The sequence below is a fragment of the Octodon degus genome, unplaced genomic scaffold (assembly GCF_000260255.1).
Source record: "Octodon degus isolate 3935 unplaced genomic scaffold, OctDeg1.0 scaffold00106, whole genome shotgun sequence".
In the NCBI taxonomy this organism is placed as follows: domain Eukaryota; kingdom Metazoa; phylum Chordata; class Mammalia; order Rodentia; family Octodontidae; genus Octodon; species Octodon degus.
The window spans coordinates 9,356,850-9,369,487 of NW_004524682.1; positions in this window are offsets into that span (position 1 = coordinate 9,356,850).

The window sequence follows — 12,638 nt, forward strand, 5'->3', positions numbered from 1 at the left end:
GGTATATTATGGAATAAGAATGTAAAACATCTCAGTTTTCACTGTCCAATGCGGAATATAAATTATAATATTTTGAAAAAGTATATGTACAATATTCTATATTTTATAATAATTTTACTTTTATTATGCTTAATATTATAGTGTTAACATCCCCAAATTAGGGCTGGGGAGATAGCTCAGCCACATAAGTGCCTGCCTGGCAAGCACAAGGTCCTGAGTTCGATCCCCGGTACCGAAAAAAAAAAAAAAAAACCTGAATATTCCTACATTACTAAATATTCATTGAACATTTTATTTTATTACTACCTGTTAACTTATGCAATGAATAAACCATAATTAAAAGTATTAACTTGTATTTATCTGCTAATTAACCTCATGTTTAAAACCTGATGATCTTTTTTTTTCTTTCTTTCTTTTTGATACAAGGTCTTGCTAAGCAGTTCATGCTGACCTTGAGCTCACTTTGTAGCCAGGATAGTCTTGATATTGTAAAAATCCTCCTGCCTCAGCCTCCCAAGTGCTGGGAATACAGGCATGTGCCCTTGTTTCATGCTTTGGGTATTTTATTTACATTATGGTGAACACAGAATACTAACTTGATATAATTTAAATTTTCTTCTTTATTTATGTATTCAATTTATTATACCATCTTCATGTGCAGATAAGAAAATTAGATCAAATAGATGTCTAATTTTTGAGAAAAGCATTGTGTGTGCATATATGAGTTAGATAAATGACACAGAGAAATTGTATATACACACAAATGAACACAAACATTTGATTATTTTGGTTGTTTTCTGTAAATTCATCTTTTCTACTGTATACTAGTCTGCTTTCTCCACATAAGAGGAAAGAATAGATGAACAACATCTCACAGATCTGCAAATGAGTAGACAGGATGCTCTAAGTCTCCTTCTGATGAAAATCTCAGCTCAAGCAATACAGCAGTGCACACAAGTTATCCTTTTCTCTACTCTTTGTTGGTGTAGCCAGAAACTGATTAAAGGCTGCACACCTGAGCCAATGACTGGGGGTGTTCTTTACTCGGTCTACTGATTCAAATGTGAATATTTTCCATAAATATTTACAGACACACACCAGAAAGTGAATCCCATGAAAATCTAGGAATCATAAAAAGGCATAAATTTATCATTAACTATGGTAGTCGTAAAAGTTATTCAAAAATTTTCCATGTTTTTATTAAAAGTGCAGTTGTTTCATGAAGCCTGGTTTGCAAAGATTTGTGTGTGAAGGAAGGCTTTATCATGCTTTGTGGAATGTTGTCATTTTTAGAATTAGTGTCATCTCATTGGAATTTAAAAAGCTTGAATTAAAAGTAACATAAATGGACCATTTTGTAGTGGGAAAAATATATCTGTATATACAGAATAGCATACAGCTACTTTCTCCTAGTTAGATGAGAAAAAGGTTGTGAACTAATAGTGCTCAGACAAGATGTCATGTTTGCATCTTGTACTAGGAACAACTACTAAAACACAACAATATGCAGTGTATTAATTATTGTAAACTGCAAACTAACCTGTTTTAAAACTATCTCATTGCCACTTCTTTCTCAATAAAATTATTAAAATGTAAAAAATAAAATAAATAATAGAAGAAAATAACAATAATTAGAACCATGTTAGAAAGGCAATTTATGTTCACATTGCTGAAAAGAACTAGACTATTACATATGCATTACTCACAGTTCCAAATCATAAACGTAAGACAAAATTTATTTTTAAAATAAGCTGATTGCTTATTTATTCAAAATGCCTACAAATTCATAATGCCTGGGAGCCAAAGCTATAGAGAAAAATATATTCATTCAAAAACGAAAAAAAACTACCCTAAGTAATTCTTGTCTATAAATCTGAATCTTTGGGTGCCGCATATGAATCTAGAAGTACCTTGTGGAATAAAGGTTGGAAGTGAATTCTCCATGTAATGTTAGGTACTGGGAAAGGGTAGTTACACTGAAAGCTCTAGTGCTACTCTGAGGACATAATAGAGATGCAGATGCCAATTTCTATCAAAAGTACAAGAAATAAGACACCCAAGAGTCCATGATAAGCCAGGATATAAGTCCACAGTCTGAAAAGAAATGTGTTTATATAAAATATATTTTTTGTTGTTCATGAGATAATAACTACTGACTTGATATTTTTTTTCTTTTTTGACTTGATAAATTTTTCATTAGCTGAGTTTAATTAATTTCTGCTACAAGGGTGAAATCAATACAAAGCATAGCATTTAGGAATTTATGCTCTATTGGTTAGAAAATAACTAATTAGACACTCACATTCATTTGTAGTAATAGTTAATGCTTTGTCTGAGCAATTAAATGCATAAGTTGAAAAACCAAAGATTTCACTACAGGGAGTTTTGAGAAAATTATATATGTATAATTCAATGAGTGTGAGAACATTTTCTTTTACATAATTGCTTACCCAGTTTCCAACTATAGGTTTTAAACAATAAAATGCTCAAGATTTCTTCTCATAGGAGAACCCATACTGTAACATCATGTAACTCAGTTGTGTTCCAAATTTTCTCATCAAGGAGATTATGGGGCCACAGAGGAAAGTGATCAATGATGTAGAGTGTACCTAAGAAGAGTCACATGAAGAGAAAACTTTCTCTCAGGCTTTCACAAAGAGCCACATAGTTAAGCAATGGCCGTGACTCATTCATATGGCTGACATTGACAAAGAATCTACAAACTGTGGTACAGTGGTTCAGGATAAATCCTGAAGGGATTTGTCTGATCATACCAGATACAAAAGCTATATTTCTTGTTATATGGGTCTTGCTTTATCTTGATCTTAACCATCCAGAAGAAAAGTATAAGAATGAAGTATAAAAAGTAAATCCCTATTAATATGCTGAGCTGTAAAAAGGCTCAGGTGAACAACTTCTGACATTTCCAGTCTTATGGAAAACCCACTACTATTATGTACTACAGGACTATATTGGAATATTTTTCTGAATTCATGTACCTACAATATTAAATGACAAAGGAATACCCTTCTCTGACAAAACTAAACAAAAAAGGGGGATACAAATGAACAACCTTTTGTATCTTTCTATTTAAAAGTTAGGATAGATATGCAGCTGCATTCTCTTAATTCAATGAATAGAGAAATTTATTCTAATAGTGTTTGTGGACAGACTATCATGTCTGCATCTTGTATAATGAAAAACCACTAAGACAAAAATAAGCAATGTATTAACGATTGAGACTTTGCTAGTAATCAGTTTTGAAATTGTCTCATTGCTTTTCTTTTCTCAATAAAATTATTTTAAAAAAGATTTCTTGTCATATAAGTCTGAATATTCTCCTAATGGTTGATCAATGAGTAAATAGAAAAACAAATGATATCCAGCTACATGATTGTCTTACTCATAGATTCCACTATTAGTGTTGTAGAAACTAGCACAATAAAGATGAATTTTATCCAGTAGTAACTTTACTTGTATAGGTTATTTCCCCATAGTGAAAGAAGCAAATTGTTTTTATTGAGAAAACATCTAGATTTGGACATTAGGACAACTCTTTCAGGCTTCTTTCTTCACAACCATTTATAGTGTTCAGTAAAGCTGTTTAGATTTACATGGTATTCCATACAACATTTTCTTTGATCAAAATATAGACATGTACTACAGAGTATTCATCTTCCATCAGAGGACGATGCTTTTGCATGGAATCACCTTCATACAACTCATTAAACAGAAAGGAAACAAAATATGCAAGAGTTGTTGCTGTCTGGCAAAATATTTACTGTGCTCTGAAGAAAAAGCCTTTGGTATTCCCACCCTTTCATCTCTATAACTTTCCCACATACTGGGAAGAGATTATTTCTTATGATTGTACTTAATAACTTGCTTGTAAATCTTGGTTTTCCAAGCTTATAGATCTTGTTTCTTTGTTTACATAAAAGAGAAATGCATCTGCTAAACGCTGCCAAATTGTTTTCACTTAAAACAAGGAAATTTTTTTTCCTGTTAGCCTCTATGTCCTGATAAAATAACAGGCAAAGCAGGATACAATATTAACTGCACCCACTGATTGTGACCTTAATGGGTACCTAAATTGCTGATTTCAAAGAGGCAGGAGCTATGAACCCAGAAAATCCACAGGCATATTTCCCAGTGCTAAGCATCCTAAACTGGACAGTAAGATAAGGTCTGATAGCTCACAGCATTCCAATTCATAACGTCTTAGGGAACTAATACACATACTGGCCTATTAAGAGTTACAGAAATGACTGTGAATGTGACTTGTACTTTTCTCCCTAGTTCACATATACATTTACAAATTTTATAAATTTCCCTGCTAAATCCTCTGTGATGTGAATCCAACATATTGAAAGGAAGTTACTTTAAATTTTATGCATGTTACAAATGTTGAATCAGATAGTAAAATATTTTGAATAATATTGTATATTAAGCACAGATTCTAGATTTATATACTGATGAATTATTAATGAGATTTATAGTTATTCTTTTAGGATGAGGAAAATTTCAGTTTTAGATTTTCTGGATATAAATGCTTAATGTTCTTTATACTACAGTAGGCTGTTTTGTCTCATTTAAAGTTTTAATGTATATATTATACATACGTAGATGGACAGATAGATGGAACATGGATGTATGGGTGGAGAGAAAAGGAGAGGGAATGGCTAGACATATGGATAGATAGATAGATACATATTCAGCCAGTAAAGATAGAGCAATACTTTCTTTTTTTTTTCTTGACATCAGTTATTTTTATTTTAAAGAAAAAAAAAATAAAAACAATGGTACAAAAATCTCAAAACAAGATTTTAGGAGAGAAACAATTGTTAGTACATTGTGTATTGTTACTGCCAAAGTAATTTCTCATATTACAAGATATAGGCAAAAAATAATAAGCAAATAACATAGGTACAAACCTCTTTTTTTTAAAGTCAACAGAAAATGGAAATATGCTTTTTAAAGTTTCTAATGCTAGGAAAAGATATCATATAATGTCTTTTAAATAAATTTTAATCAAAGATACAGTGTAGATTTTAGAACAAAAATTAAGATTAAGCAATATTCAGAAAATTAAATGTTTCAAAACAATTGAACTAAGAAAAAGTTTTCATGATAGCAAAGAAGTACTAAGAGTAAAGCATAAGATAAATACTGGAATGACAAGAAAATGACCAGTACTTCTAACCGTTTGAGGATAGGATATCACACAAAGTTCTAGTGTGTTGTGGACATGCATAATGACCGTGACAGTTACTGGTGGCTAGGCATCACTTGTGGAACTGAGCTATAGCTATTTCTTTGAAATCCACCCTGTAGACTCAGGTGGAATCATGACCCATAGGGTGGAAGAGAAGTCCATTTGTAGAGTGTGCTGATGGAAATATTTTGCTGCTGAGCACAAAAGAACAACTAAAAGACTACTATTGTAAACCTCTTATTCTCCTCTGTTTAATTGTTTGCCCTCTTTGGTGGGTTCTTTCCATTCTCATTCATGGGGCTGTGATCAATTTGTTCCCTCTCTAGAACCTCATTTAGTAGTCTGTGTAGGTTTGGCTTTGTCATCATGAAATTCTTCAGTTGTTCTTTGTCATGGAAATATTTCACTTCTCCATTATATTTGAAAGATAGTTTTGCAGGATATATCAGTCTGGGTTGGAATTTGTTTTCTCGCAAGAGTTTAAGTACTTTGCTCCATGCTCTTCTTGACTTGATGGTTTGTGAAGAAAAATCTGCCATTATTCTGATGGGTTTTCCTTTAAATGTGATCTGTTTCTTTTCTCTAGTGGCTTTTAGTACACTGTTCCTATGCTGAATTTCTGGAATCTTGATTATTATATGTCTGGGTGTGGTTCTCATTGGATTGATATTATTTGGAGTTCTATATGCTTCAGTTGTGTGAATGTCAGATTGTTGCCCCATATTTGGGAAGTTTTCTGCTATTACTTCTGCCCATATTCTTTTTATATCATTTGTATTGGCTCCTTCCTCCTCATTGATGCCTATTAGCCTCACATTGTTCATTTTTGCATCGTCTTGCAGGTATTGAATTATTTTTTCCTGCATCCTAGCTGTTTTTAAGAGATCTTTTCTTACTTTTTCACTCACTAGCTGCAATGGTGTCTTTCAGGTCAGAAAGTCTATTTTCACTTTCACGCAAACGGTTTTGCCAGCTTGCGATTGAGGTTTTAAATTCCTGTATATCACTTTGAACCTGTTTGACAGATTCTATTTCTTTCCTAAGTTGTTTATTCAGGGGTTCCATCATTTTTATATTCTCCTCTATTTTTTTTATCAGTGTATTCTTTAGAAGCACTTAGTACTTCTTTGATTATATTTACCACTGCATTTTTTAGTTTCGAAATTATTTCTGATCTGATTTCTTCTATACTTTTCTGCAGTTGATTCTTTACTGTCAACACTATTATTTCAGAGATGTCTGGCATGTGATTTTCAGTTTCCTCAGTGCTAGTGTCTTCTGCAGTTGTACTGGGTGTACTCAGGGCCTGAGACTGCATTTTGTTCCTTCTCTTTGTCATTTTGTACACCACTGCCTTCTGACCTTTGGTGTAGAGCTTAGATAGAGTTATTACCTTAGCACCAGGTCCGGATCTATGAAGTTCCGATTCCTCCAGGTGGGTGTTGTTTGGATCTGGCTGCTGTGCTCCACTTCTTTTTAGAGTTGAACCCTTTGTGTCACTCTGGCAAGATCTTCTGCTCCTGAATCAGCTGGGTGGGTCTTGCCTCTAGCCTCTTTTCAGGGAGTTCTGCTGAAGGGTTCCATGCTGGGCCTGCAGCCTGGGTGGAATGAGGATTCCCGGCCCCAGATCATCTCACTCACTCGCCGGGCCTGTGCTCTGGGTCTGTTCAGGATCCCTCAGGCCGGGTTGTCTCACTCACTCCCCGGGCATGCGCTCTGGGTCTGTGCAGGATCCCGCCGCCTGGGTCGTCCAGCAATACTTTCTGATGGATCTGCGCCCATGCAGTGTTATACTTGGACATCACGGTTCTGAGTCAGCACTGCATTGGGAATCCCAGAACCAGCGATGAGGAGCTACTCCTAGACTGTCTTCCATTCCCTCTCCCTGGTTAACCAGGAACTTCCTTTTTGGATTTTCACTTGCCAAGCTTCCCCTAGTCCGCTCATGTTGTCAGTGTATACTCGGCCGCTAGCCCAATTCCATAAAAGAAAGGTCCAACCTCCGTCTCCACTTCGAGGGTGTCCGTTTCTCTTCTGGCCATGCTTGCTTTCCTGGTAATAAAGGATTTCTTGTTTTTCACCTACTTCTCTTTCACGCAGAGGAAGGAACCTTACATTTTCCATAGTACTAATGAAACAGAAGTGCATGAGGCTCAAGTACATAAATACCAAAACTGACTTTGTGATTTCAGAACTTCCAGAGAGCAGATTTTTTCTTTTTTCTATAACATTGGGTTTGTATTACAAACACCTAGACATTTCTTCTTCAATAATAATGAATAATTTACCTGTATAACTGGAAGGAAACATTTCTCTTGTGTCTTCTTGTATTCTTTGTATAGTTTAATAGACAAATACAGATGGTGGTGTGTACATTGTGTGCTTGTGTGTACCTATGCCCACGTAACTACACATATGTGTATTACATACATGGTACTTCAAGTATGTGATATGAAGCAAAATGTTATTTTTAAAATCGAATTTGTAAATGAAACTATGGTTTCATCCATAAATGAATAAACAAATATTTTAAATATCTGGCTTTGTTGCTTTTTCAGTAATTTGAACTATCAGTAATGCTTATGAAGAAAATTTCTGTCCTCAAACACAGGAAGCACTCCATACCCATACAGAATGAGCACTGGTAAGGCAAGATGGAGGGCAAAAGATAGTTCATTCTCTTTTTGGTTTCCTAGGAATGACCTTTGTTTACAGAGTGAAGGTGAGAAGCTTATGACATGAGTATAAACCAGGTTGGATAATTATATAAGACAAAGTGTAAATTTATTACAAGGAAATGATTTTTGAAGAAAAAAATCCAGAATCCTACTAACAAGGAAATCTAAATCCAAAAATCGCTAAAACTGAAATTACCCCTGCTTTTATCACTTTGAGAAATAAAAGACTACTTACACTCCCAGACACTTATGGAAGGTATCACAGATAAATTTTTCTTCTTGCTGAGACAAAATACTCAACACTCAAATTTAAGGAAGGAAAGGCTTATTTAGCTCATAGTTTATGTAGGTTTCAGTCCATGATCCGCTGACTCGAAGGCTGGACAGCAAGTCATGGGGCAGCTTTTCAAGGTGGCAGAAGATGGCAAAGCAACAAGAGCGAAAGGGAAGAGAGCAAAGCCTCTTTCCTCCCTTATATTGTAAGCAGGCTCAGGATGTTTGCAAAGTGAGGATTCTGGTCCCTGATGAGTCACTTGGTTAAGATTTTGAGTTTCCCAATTCTCAAGTAGACACAATGTATGAACCATTACAGAAGGTGTAGCCAGGTGCAAATAAAATAAAAAGCATAAATTATGCTTGAAAATAAGCTTTTATCAGTTTTTAAAGCTTTCACTAAAATTACAACATAAGAAACACCCAAGAAGTTTACTGCAGTAAGTAAGTATCCTAAAGTATGTGTGAATTGATTAGGAAACTTAAATAGAGTCAGTTGGTTTTAATAAGTTCTCATTATTCAAATTCTTGGCATTGGGAATTTAAATTGCCATAGATATGTCAAAGGATTTAGCAGAATCAAGACTGGAATCACAATATTTGCAGACTTTTTAAAAAAATTCAGCTTAACCAGGAGTTGTGTGTAGGAGCCATTGCTCATATCAAGAGGATGCTGTGAATCCTTTGGCCTATGAAGCATATTTGATTATCACAATAGTAGATTATGGTCTAATGCAGTGTGTTTATCCCCAAATCTATTACCTTTCTGAACCATATCACCTTTCTAACTTCTCTCACTTGAGTGTGCACACAGGGACATGAACTGAGATATTGTCTTCTACCTGAAATCCTGGCCCATGGAAATTTTCTGTCAGCAACCTTGCTGACAATGCAAATAATCGCAGTTGCTTTTCATTCAGTTTTTTAAAGAAACACTTCTCTTGATATACCTTCTAGACATTTTTTTTTTTTTTTTTTTTCAGAACCGGGGATTGAACTCAGGCCCTTGCGCTTGCCAAGGAAGCACTTATTCCACTGAGCCATCTCCCCGGCCCCACTAGACGTATTTTTAATTCCTCTTTTTCCATAATTTTATTGAGAAACAAATAGCAATGAGACAGTTTCAAACCAAATTGGTAGGACAGTTTCAATAATTAACACATTGCATATATTCTTCCAAGTGGTTAATTGCTGTACATGATGTGGACTTGATATCTTATTTACAAACACTATTAGAACAACTCCCTTTATTCATTAAGTCCTCTTATTTTGTGATGAGTTACTATTAACTTGTTTTGATGTAACAATCAAAGAACATAAATTTTAGGATGCATATTTCACATAGTATAATCAAATGCAAGTGGCCATTTTCCCTCCTTTCTGTAAAATGTTTCGTGTTTTGGCCTGAGTATCACTCTAAGAATAATTCTATGTGTATATGTCTAACTAAAATTCCTGGATTATGACTGTTTTAATTTTCTATGAATTTAATCATATTTCATTACATAACTCCAAGAAAACATATTTATTATGACTTGGAGAAAAGACCTAATAAGGGTAGGCATCTGCTGACTTGAATCTATTAAGAATCCATATAAAACTAATTACATTTTCACACAAAAGGTTGAATTCCATATATTTCTAGTAAATTACATGGTTTCTATAGAATAACTTAAGGAACATATCATAAGGACTTCTGTTGTACATCAGTGATCAAACGTTCATGTTAGACATGTCCATTTTTGTAGCAAAGATCTTTTGATTTTTTGACTACTGAAATCAATTATCATTTCACACCTCACACAATATTTTATTTTCTAAACAATCTTTGAGGCTTTTTGAATACTACTGTGAAATAAAACAGGAGGTTGGTCATCTAAAACCTCTTTAAAAGTAGTTCAGTAATCATATGTAATCACTCAAGCATCTCCATTCTGGTTCTCACAGGCTGTATGTAAGCACTGGACCTATTTCTTGCATGTTGCAATTTCACTACATTCTTTTCTTGTCATAATTTTAAAATATGTCTTCTCTTCTTTACATATTTCCTCCTTAGAAACTATAAGGTAATTCCCCTTCTTTGACTGTATTCTGGACTTCTTCATTTGCTTATTTATATAACAAAATATATGGGGGCAGGGAGATGGCTCAGTGGAATAAGCACTTTGCTGGCAAGCGCAAGGGCCTGAGCTCAATCCCAGGTTTCTAATATATATAGTGGAGACCATCATGATGTGTTCCAGGAAAGTCATAAAAGACCTGGAGCCTCTGTCACTTATCACTCTCTGAGCAAACGCAGTCTGGACTCTGTCAGCTGCCAGGTTACGGAAATATCAAGCATCCTAAAGGAAGGATACAGAGCAAGAAACTGAGGACTTAGTAAAATCTGCATAGTGAGACCGTGTATCAAATGCACAAAAGGATAAAAGAAAATAAGGACTTTTTTCTAAGGCAAAGGGACTGAATCAGAAGCAGATCCAACACCTAGTGAAAAACAAATCTAGGGTTCCAGCAAAGTTTTCAAATAATAACATACCTGACTGATATTTGAGACAACCTATACCTAGTACATTATCCATAAATTAAAATATTGACCATATTGCATTAAACAGGTGACAAGTCTGAAATACTGACATTGAAACCTGGGATGATATAGAAACTCTCTTCCTTTTACAATGTCTTTCAGAGAGTTGTTATTCATTCAAATGTAGAAAAACGATTTACAAACAAAATTGTGGTTTTGGCTTGTATTTATAGATGTGTTGTTTTAAAACAAACTGATTTTGTTTTCAATAAAAGGCAGAATGTCTAACTCCATCACCCTATTTAAACTGTCATCAATTGCAAGATCATCATAGAAAATTACTTTATTCAATTTTATGTAACCATTATATGGATGCTTGTTTTCTTGCATGAAGACATAAAAGAACTACACAGATTTCTACTCAATTATCTAACTGCAATTTTGCACTGCCCTCAATTCTGTTTTTTTTTTCTTATATCCATCATTTAATTCAGGCTTGCTTTCTGTTGAGAGTTGGATCTATAAAATTGTTTACTGTCTCTAAATTTTAGATACTGAAATAGCCTATCATACCTATATACTTGTTGCCTCTGTTCTGATTTGTGTTTCTAGCTTAGAAAGACTTAATTTCTATGCTATTATTGATGTTTAAAATTCCTTACTAGAATTGTGTTTTGTGTTACTGGATAATTTGTAAAAGTTACTTTAATGATAACAATGTTATTCAAGATAGTTTTAAAATCTTTTTCTTGTCAGAAATAGTGTCCTCCAGCCATCTCTTGAAGGACAACATCATACTACAATATTGTCATGTAAATAATTCTGTGAAAAATGAAATAAAAGGATCAATATGAAAATACGTTGGCAGGAACAGAAAATACAAACAAGCTGACATTCATTATTACTAATCAGTTTTTAAAACAGTGTTTATTAGATTTTAAATGCAACAAAAAGGAAAGAAGAACCTGGATAAGATAAATATGGACATATGATAATAATAATATCTGGAAGAGCCAGCCAGATAGCTCAGAAGATTAAAGTGCCTGCTTGGGTAGATGCAGACCAGGTTTCGATCCCCAGTGTGCAGCACCAGCCCTGCCCAGGGGGCACTGGGGCGGCATTTGAGACTGAGCATGGTAGCGACAGCCTGTAATCCCAGCACTTGGGAGCCTGAAAATAGCCTCTCACTACGAGTCTGATCTGTATAGTAAGACCCTGTAGACCTGGTACTAAATGCATTAAAAATATAATAATAATAACATCTGGAGCCAAATTTTGAGATGCTAAAAAAAATGGTCTATTCTACACATATGGAAATGTTCCTCATGCGTTTTTTTTTGTTTTTTTTTTTTTTTTGTTGTTGCTGTTGTTGTTTACAATGTATTGTTTCTTTTACTTCTTAACATACATATGTATTTGCATAGATATGCATAGATATTATTGTATGCCTAAACAATATTTCTTATTATTTCAAAAAATGTAAGATACCATCATAGGCCACCAGTGATTGATATTTATAATCTTTTTTCCAATAATATTTCCAGTAATATTATACATAAAATAATATTTTCATATTAGTTTCTAAAAATAAGAAAGTAAAAATATATTATCTTAAGTCATTATTCCAAGAAATATGTTTTAATAGTTATTCAGAAACAAATTCAAGGAATGTGTACACACCACCTCTACATGATTTTTACTGTGCTCAGAATGAAATTTTAGATACTTTCTTTTTTTTTTTATTTATTTGAGAGAGAGAGAGAGAGAGAGAGAGAGAGAGAGAGAGAGAGAGAGAGTGGTGTGTGTGTGTGGCCAGCTCAGCCCACCAGGGGGAGGGGCTGGCTGGCATGTGGTGCTGGGGGATTGAACCGCGGTCCCTGATGCTTTGCTAAGCTTGTTCTAAGTAGGTGCTTTAGACCACTGAGCCATCTCTCCAGCCCCTCAACAA